The sequence below is a fragment of the Arachis ipaensis genome, chromosome B10, assembly GCF_059453495.1.
Source record: "Arachis ipaensis isolate K30076 ecotype BB chromosome B10, ASM5945349v1, whole genome shotgun sequence".
Classification (NCBI taxonomy): Eukaryota; Viridiplantae; Streptophyta; class Magnoliopsida; order Fabales; family Fabaceae; genus Arachis; species Arachis ipaensis.
Window position 1 is genome coordinate 95,428,352 of NC_142435.1, and position 6,844 is coordinate 95,435,195.

General features: G+C 37.1%; 1 non-coding gene across 1 annotated transcript; it reads right to left on the reverse strand.

The window, feature by feature from the left end:
• Positions 1-6,172: 6,172 nt before the first annotated feature.
• Positions 6,173-6,280, reverse strand: LOC148580944 (small nucleolar RNA R71). Its single transcript, XR_015895585.1, has one exon. It is a non-coding gene; the product is annotated as a small nucleolar RNA R71 (small nucleolar RNA).
• Positions 6,281-6,844: the final 564 nt, after the last annotated feature.

Sequence of the window (6,844 nt, forward strand, 5' to 3'; positions counted from 1 at the left end):
ATGCCATAGATGAAACTGTAGCTGAAGTTCACAAGGAAGAGTTAGAAGAGAGGCACACTGGACAAGGTCCAAGTGTGAGGACCCTCTTAACTGACAATGAGGGCACTTCGGCATTTTCACAAGCTCCAGACAATCCAGAGCCTGCCCATGATCAGAAGTTGGAATGAAAACCTCTTCCTCCACATCTCAAATATGCTTATCTTGAAGATGAGTAGAAGTTTCCAGTTATCATTGCAAGGGAACTCACTTCTCAACAAGAAGAGCAGTTACTTGATGTACTGAGGAGGCATAAGAAGGCAATTGGGTGGAGTTTGGCAGATATAGTAGGCATCAACCCTCAAGTATGTGAGCACAGAATATTTTTAGAAGAGGAAGCGAGACCTGTCCGTCAACCACAAAGAAGATTGAATCCCACTATCCTGGAAGTCGTCAAAAAGGAAGTGACTAGACTATTGGAAGCAAGTATCATCTATCCCCTTTCAGACAGTGAATGGGTTAGTGATGAGCGGATAATTTATACGCTTTTTGTCATTGTTTTTAGTATGTTTTTAGTAGAATCTAGTTACTTTTAGGGATATTTTTATTAGTTTTTATGTTAAATTCACATTTCTGGACTTTCTATGAGTTTTTGTTTTTCTGTGATTTCAGGTATTTTCTGGCTGAAATTGAGGGACTTGAGCAAAAATCAGATTCAGAGGTTGAAGAAGGACTGCTGATGCTGTTGGATTCTGACCTCCCTACACTCAAAGTGGATTTTCTGGAGCTACAAAACTCAACATGGCGCGCTTCTAATTGCGTTGAAAAGTAGACATCCAGGGCTTTCCAGAAATGTATAATAGTCCATACTTTGAACGAGTTTAGACGATGTAAAAGGGCGTTGAACACCAGTTCTACGCTGCTGTCTGGAGTTAAACGCCAGAAACAAGTCACAAACCAGAGTTGAACGCCAGAAATACGTTATAACCTGGTGTTTAACTCCAGAAAGAGCCTCTGCACGTGTAACATTCAAGCTCAGCCCAAGCACACACCAAGTGGGCCCCGGAAGTGGATTTATACATCAATTACTTACTTCTATAAACCCTAGTAGCTAGTTTATTATAAATAGGACTTTTTACTATTGTATTAGACATCTTTGATCATCTTTGGATGCCTAGTTCTTAGATCATGGGGGCTGGCCATTCGGCCATGCCTGGACCTTTCACTTATGTATTTTTAATGGTAGAGTTTCTACACTGCATAGATTAAGGTGTGGAGCTCTGCTGTTCCTCAAAGATTAATGCAAAGTACTACTGTTTTTCTATTCAATTCAACTTATTCCGCTTCTAAGATATTCATTCGCACTTCAACCTGAATGTGATGAACGTGACAATCATCATCATTCCCTATGAACGCGTGCCTGACAACCACTTCCGTTCTACCTTAGATTGAATGAGTATCTCTTAGATCTCCTAATCAGAATCTTTCTGGTATAAGCTAGATTGATGGCGGCATTCATGAGAGTCCGGAAAGTCTAAACCTTGTCTGTAGTATTCCGAGTAGGACTCTGGGATTGAATGACTGTGACGGACTTCAAACTCGCGAGTGCTGGGCGTAGTGACAGACGCAAAAGGAGGGTGAATCCTATTCCAGTATGATTGAGAACCTCAGATGATTAGCCGTGCTGTGACAGAGCATTTGGACCATTTTCACAAGAGGATAGGATGCAGCCATTGGCAAGGGTGACGCCTCCAGACGATTAGCCTTGCAGTGAAAGCGCATCGAACCATTTTCCAGAGATGATCAAAAGTAGCCATTGACAACGGTGATGTCTTTACATAAAGCCAGCCATAGAAAGGAGTAAGACTGATTGGATGAAGACAGCAGGAAAGCAGAGGTTTAGAGGGACGAAAGCATCTCCATGCATTTATCTGAAATTCTCACCAAGGATTTACATAATTATTTCTATCCCTATTTTATTATTAATATTCGAAAACTCCATAACCATTCTATATCCGCCTGACTGAGATTTACAAGATGACTGATGAGCGGATAATTTATACGCTTTTTGGCATTATTTTTAGTATGTTTTTAGTAGAATCTAGTTACTTTTAGGGATGTTTTCATTAGTTTTTATGTTAAATTCACATTTCTGGACTTTACTATGAGTTTGTGTGTTTTTCTGTGATTTCAGGTATTTTCTGGCTGAAATTGAGGGACTTGAGCAAAAATCAGATTCAGAGGTTGAAGAAGAACTGCTGATGCTGTTGGATTCTGACCTCCCTGCACTCAAAATAAATTTTCTGGAGCTACAGAACTCCAAATGGCGCGCTTCCAATTGCGTTGGAAAGTAGACATCCAGGGCTTTCCAGCAATATATAATAGTTTATACTTTGCCCAAGTTTAAATGATGCAAACGGGCGTTCAACGCCAGCTCTCTGCCCAATTCTGGCGTCCAGCGCCAGAAACAAGTTGTAAAGTGGAGTTCAACGCCCAAACTGGCACAAAAGCTGGCGTTCAACTCCAAGAATGACCTCTCCACGTGTAGACTTCAAGCTCAGCCCAAGCACACACCAAGTGGGCCCCAGAAGTGGATTTATGCATCAATTACTTACTTCTGTAAACCCTAGTAGCTAGTTTATTATAAATAGGACCTTTTACTATTGTATTAGACATCTTTGGATTATCTTTTGATCGATTGATCACGTTTGAGGGCTGGCCATTCGGCCATGCCTGGACCTTCATTATTTATGTATTTTCAACGGTAGAGTTTTTGCACTCCATAGATTAAGGTGTGGAGCTCTGCTGTTCCTCAAAGATTAATGCAATGTACTACTGTTTTCTATTCAATTCATCTTATTTCGCTTCTAAGATATTCATTCGCACTTCAACCTGAATGTGATGAACGTGACAATCATCATCATTCCCTAGGAACGCGTGCCTGACAACCACTTCCGTTTTACATTAGATTGAATGAGTATCTCTTAGATCTCTTAATCAGAATTTTCGTGGTATAAGCTAGATTGATGGCGGCATTCATGAGAGTCCGGAAAGTCTAAACCTTGTCCGTGGTATTCCGAGTAGGACTCTGGGATTGAATGACTGTGACGAACTCCAAACTTGCGAGTGCTGGGCGTAGTGACAGACGCAAAAGGATAGTAAATTCCATTCCAGTATGATCGAGAACCTCCAAGATGATTAGCCATGCAGTGACAGCGCATCGGACCATTTTCACAGAGAGGAATAGGATGCAACCAACGACAAGTGTGATGCCTCCAGACGATTAGCCGTGCTGTGACAGAGCATTTGGACCATTTTCCCGAGAGGATTGAAAGTAGCTATTAGCACCGGTGACATCCTTACACAAATCCAGCCATAGAAAAGAGTAAGACTGATTGGATGAAGACAGCAGGAAAGCAGATGTTCAGAGGAATGAATGCATCTCCATACGCTTATCTGAAATTCTCACCAATGATTTACATAAGTATTTCTATCCTTATTTTAGTATTAATTTCGAAAACTCCATAACTATTTTATATCCGCCTGACTGAGATTTACAAGGTGACCATAGCTTGCTTCATACCAACAATCTCTGTGGGATCGACCCTTACTCACGTAAGGTTTATTACTTGGACGACCCAGTGCACTTGCTGGTTAGTTATGCGAAGTTGTGAAGATATGTTTAGACCATGGTTCTGTGCATCCGTTTTTGGTGCCATCGCCAGGGAATCAATTTCAAACAATAATTCACAACCTGAGTAACAATTTCGCATACCAAGTTTTTGGCGCCGTTGCCGGGGATTGTTTGAGTTTGGACAACTGACGGTTCATCTTGTTGCTTAGATTGGGTAATTTTCTTCTTTTCAAAAAGTTTTCAAAAAATTTTTTCAAAAATCTTTCAAAAATTTTCTCCTTTGTTTTCGAAAAAAAAAATGTTTCAAAAATATATTTTTCTTCAAAATTTTTAAGAATGAATTCTAGTGTTTCATGAAGCATGTTGAAGTCTGACTAGCTATAAAGCCATGTCTAAATTCTTTTGGACTGAGGCTTCCAAACCATCAGCATAGAGGCGAGTTACTTTGATAAGTAATGAGCAGTATATTCTCTGATGTTATGTGCTAAAGCTTGGCTGGCTATTAAGCCATGCCTAACCCTGAGATTGGAGCTTTAGACTAAGAATGCTAGATTCCTGGAATTCATATTAAAAATTTTGGAATCCTTATTTTTGTTTTTCAAATAATTTTCGAAAAAATACAAAAAAAATTAGAAAATCATAAAAATCAAAAATATTTTTTGTGTTTCTTGTTTGAGTCTTGAGTCATGTTATAAGTTTGGTGTCAATTGCATGTTCATCTTGCATTTTTCGAAAAAATTCATGCATTCGTAGTGTTCTTCATGATCTTCAAGTTGTTCTTGGTAAGTCTTCTTGTTTGATCTTTGCAATTGCATGTTTTGTGTCTTTTCTTGTTTTTCATATGCATTCCTGAATTCTTTATGTCTAAGCATTAAAGAATTCTAAGTTTGGTGTCTTGCATGCTTTCTTTGCATTAAAAATTTTTCAAAAATGTGTTCTTGATGTTCATCATGATTTTCATAGTGTTCTTGGTGTTCATCTTGACATTCATAGCATTCTTGCATGCATTCATTGTTTTGATCCATAACTTTCATGCATTGCATCATTTTTCTTGTTTTTCTCTCTCATCATAAAAATTCAAAAATAAAAAAAAATATCTTTCCCTTTTTCTCTCTTAAAATTTTGAAAATTAGATTTGACTTTTTCAAAAATTTTTAAAATCTAGTTGTTTTTATGAGTTAAATCAAATTTTCAATTTAAAAAAATCTTATCTTTTTCAAAATCTTTTTCAAAAATCAAATATTTTTTCAATTTTTTTTAGTTATTTTCGAAAATTTCAAAAATATTTTTCAAAAATCTTTTTCTTAATTTTACATCATATTTTCGAAAATAACATCATCAATTAATGTTTTTATTCAAAAATTTCAAGTTTGTTACTTACTTGTTAAGAAAGATTCAAACTTTAAGTTCTAGAATCATATCTTGTGATTTCTTGTGAATCAAGTCATTAATTGAGATTTTAAAAATCAAATCTTTTTCAAAAACCAATTTCTATCATATCTTTTCAAAAATATCTTCTTATCTTACCTTTTTCAAAAAAGTGATTGCAAAATATCTTTTCTAACTTCCTAACTTCTTATCTTTTCAAAATTTGTTTCAACTAACTAACTAACTTTTTGTTTGTTTCTTATCTTTTTCAAAACTACCTAACTAACTCTCTCTCTCTAATTTTCGAAAAAATCTTCCCTCTTTTTCAAAATTTCTTTTTAATTAGACTAATTATTTTATTTTTTATTTGAATTTTCGAAAAACTACTAACCTTTTTCAAAAACTATTTTCGAAAATCACTAACTCTTTTTCAAAATTTATTTTCGAAAATTCTCTCCTCCTCTCATACCCTTCTATTTATTTATTCATCTACTAACACTTCTCGTCATCTCACATCTCTGCTCCTATCATCACCTTTGTGTTTGGATTCTTTATTCTTCTTCACCCCTATTCCTTTTCTTCTTCTACTAACAATAAGGAACCTCTTTACTGTGACATAGAGGATTCCTCTTCTTTTCTTTTTCTCTTCTCTTTCTTATGAGCAGGGATAAAGAAAAAAGCATTCTTGTTGAAGCTGATCCAGAACCTGAAAGGACTCTGAAGAGAAAACTAAGAGAAGCTAAATTACAACAATCCAGAGACAACCTTATTGAAAATTTCGAACAAGTAAAGGAGATGGCAGCCGAACCCAACAACAATAATGCAAGGAGGATGCTCGGTGACTTTACTGCACCTAATTCCAATTTACATGGAAGAAGCATCTCCATCCCTACCATTGGAGTAAACAATTTTGAGCTGAAACCTCAGCTAGTTTCTCTGATGCAGCAGAACTGCAAGTTTCATAGACTTCCATCTGAAGATCCCTTTTAGTTCTTAACTGAATTCTTGCAGATCTGTGATACTGTTAAGACTAATGGAGTAAATCCTAAAGTCTACAGGCTCATGCTTTTCCCATTTGCTGTAAGAGACAGAGCTAGAATATGGTTGGACTCTCAACCTAAGGATAGCTTGAACTCTTGGGATAAGCTGGTCACGGCTTTCTTAGCCAAGTTCTTTCCTCCTCAAAAGCTGAGCAAGCTTAGAGTGGATGTTCAAACCTTCAAACAAAAAGATGGTGAATCCCTCTATGAAGCTTGGGAAAGATACAAACAGTTGACCAAAAAGTGTCCTTCTGACATGCTTTCAGAATGGACCATCCTGGATATATTCTATGATGGTTTATCTGAGCTATCAAAGATGTCATTGGACACTTCTGCAGGTGGATCCATTCACCTAAAGAAAACGCCTGCAGAAGCTCAAGAACTCATTGACATGGTTGCTAATAACTAGTTCATGTACACTTCTGAGAGGAATCCTGTGAGTAATGGGACGCCTATGAAGAAGGGAGTTCTTGAAATTAATACTTTGAATGCCATATTGGCTTAGAACAAAATATTGACTCAGCAAGTCAATATGATCTCTCAGAGTCTGAATGGAATGCAAGCTGCATCCAACATTACTCAAGAGGCATCTTCTGAAGAAGAAGCTTATGATCCTGAGAACCCTGCAATAGCAGAGTTAAAATACATGGGTGAACCATATGGAAACACCTACAATCCATCATGGAGAAATCACCTAAATCTCTCATGGAAGGATCAAAAGCCTCAACAAGGCTTTAATAATGGTAGAAGAAACAGGTTTAGCAATAGCAAGCCTTTTCCATCATCCACTCAGCAACAGACAGAGAATTCTGAGTAGAATCCATCT